This window comes from Anomaloglossus baeobatrachus, chromosome 1, assembly GCF_048569485.1.
Source record: "Anomaloglossus baeobatrachus isolate aAnoBae1 chromosome 1, aAnoBae1.hap1, whole genome shotgun sequence".
NCBI lineage: Eukaryota > Metazoa > Chordata > Amphibia > Anura > Aromobatidae > Anomaloglossus > Anomaloglossus baeobatrachus.
The window spans coordinates 487,248,629-487,251,534 of record NC_134353.1 but is presented as its reverse complement, the minus strand read 5'-3'; positions in this window follow the sequence as shown (position 1 = coordinate 487,251,534).

The window sequence follows — 2,906 nt, the reverse complement described above, 5'->3', positions numbered from 1 at the left end:
ACATAGGTGATTACATCATGTGACTCCCCGGCCCCCATACTGCCTTATCATCTGTAGTACCCGCGGCAGCACCTCAGACATAGGGGATAACATCATGTGACTCCCCGGCCCCCATACTGCCTTATCATCTGTAGTACCCGCGGCAGCACCTCAGACATAGGGGATTACATCATGTGACTCCCCGGCCCCCATACTGCCTTATCATCTGTAGTACCCGCGGCAGCACCTCAGACATAGGGGATTACATCATGTGACTCCCCGGCCCCCATACTGCCTTATCATCTGTAGTACCCGCGGCAGCACCTCAGACATAGGTGATTACATCATGTGACTCCCCGGCCCCCATACTGCCTTATCATCTGTAGTACCCGCGGCAGCACCTCAGACATAGGGGATTACATCATGTGACTCCCCGGCCCCCATACTGCCTTATCATCTGTAGTACCCGCGGCAGCACCTCAGACATAGGGGATTACATCATGTGACTCCCCGGCCCCCATACTGCCTTATCATCTGTAGTACCCGCGGCAGCACCTCAGACATAGGGGATTACATCATGTGACTCCCCGGCCCCCATACTGCCTTATCATCTGTAGTACCCGCGGCAGCACCTCAGACATAGGGGATAACATCATGTGACTCCCCGGCCCCCATACTGCCTTATCATCTGTAGTACCCGCGGCAGCACACCTCAGACATAGGGGATTACATCATGTGACTCCCCGGCCCCCATACTGCCTTATCATCTGTAGTACCCGCGGCAGCACCTCAGACATAGGGGATTACATCATGTGACTCCCCGGCCCCCATACTGCCTTATCATCTGTAGTACCCGCGGCAGCACCTCAGACATAGGGGATAACATCATGTGACTCCCCGGCCCCCATACTGCCTTATCATCTGTAGTACCCGCGGCAGCACCCTCAGACATAGGGGATTACATCATGTGACTCCCCGGCCCCCATACTGCCTTATCATCTGTAGTACCCGCGGCAGCACCTCAGACATAGGGGATTACATCATGTGACTCCCCGGCCCCCATACTGCCTTATCATCTGTAGTACCCGCGGCAGCACACCTCAGACATAGGGGATTACATCATGTGACTCCCCGCCCCCATACTGCCTTATCATCTGTAGTACCCGCGGCAGCACCTCAGACATAGGGGATTACATCATGTGACTCCCCGGCCCCCATACTGCCTTATCATCTGTAGTACCCGCGGCAGCACCTCAGACATAGGGGATTACATCATGTGACTCCCCGGCCCCCATACTGCCTTATCATCTGTAGTACCCGCGGCAGCACCTCAGACATAGGGGATTACATCATGTGACTCCCCGGCCCCCATACTGCCTTATCATCTGTAGTACCCGCGGCAGCACCTCAGACATAGGGGATTACATCATGTGACTCCCCGGCCCCCATACTGCCTTATCATCTGTAGTACCCGCGGCAGCACACCTCAGACATAGGGGATTACATCATGTGACTCCCCGGCCCCCATACTGCCTTATCATCTGTAGTACCCGCGGCAGCACCTCAGACATAGGGGATAACATCATGTGACTCCCCGCCCCCATACTGCCTTATCATCTGTAGTACCCGCGGCAGCACCTCAGACATAGGGGATTACATCATGTGACTCCCCGGCCCCCATACTGCCTTATCATCTGTAGTACCCGCGGCAGCACACCTCAGACATAGGGGATTACATCATGTGACTCCCCGGCCCCCATACTGCCTTATCATCTGTAGTACCCGCGGCAGCACCTCAGACATAGGGGATTACATCATGTGACTCCCCGGCCCCCCATACTGCCTTATCATCTGTAGTACCCGCGGCAGCACACCTCAGACATAGGGGATTACATCATGTGACTCCCCGGCCCCCATACTGCCTTATCATCTGTAGTACCCGCGGCAGCACCTCAGACATAGGGGATTACATCATGTGACTCCCCGCCCCCATACTGCCTTATCATCTGTAGTACCCGCGGCAGCACCTCAGACATAGGTTATTACATCAGTGACTCCCCGGCCCCCATACTTCCTTATCATCTGTAGTACCCGCGGCAGCACCTCAGACATAGGGGATAACATCATGTGACTCCCCGGCCCCCATACTGCCTTATCATCTGTAGTACCCGCGGCAGCACACCTCAGACATAGGGGATTACATCATGTGACTCCCCGGCCCCCATACTGCCTTATCATCTGTAGTACCCGCGGCAGCACCTCAGACATAGGGGATTACATCATGTGACTCCCCGGCCCCCATACTGCCTTATCATCTGTAGTACCCGCGGCAGCACACCTCAGACATAGGGGATTACATCATGTGACTCCCCGCCCCCATACTGCCTTATCATCTGTAGTACCCGCGGCAGCACCTCAGACATAGGGGATTACATCATGTGACTCCCCGGCCCCCATACTGCCTTATCATCTGTAGTACCCGCGCAGCACCTCAGACATAGGGGATAACATCATGTGACTCCCCGGCCCCCATACTGCCTTATCATCTGTAGTACCCGCGGCAGCACACCTCAGACATAGGGGATTACATCATGTGACTCCCCGGCCCCCATACTGCCTTATCATCTGTAGTACCCGCGGCAGCACCTCAGACATAGGGGATTACATCATGTGACTCCCCAGCCCCCATACTGCCTTATCATCTGTAGTACCCGCGGCAGCACACCTCAGACATAGGTGATTACATCATGTGACTCCCCGGCCCCCATACTGCCTTATCATCTGTAGTACCCGCGGCAGCACCTCAGACATAGGGGATAACATCATGTGACTCCCCGCCCCCATACTGCCTTATCATCTGTAGTACCCGCGGCAGCACCTCAGACATAGGTTATTACATCAGTGACTCCCCGGCCCCCATACTGCCT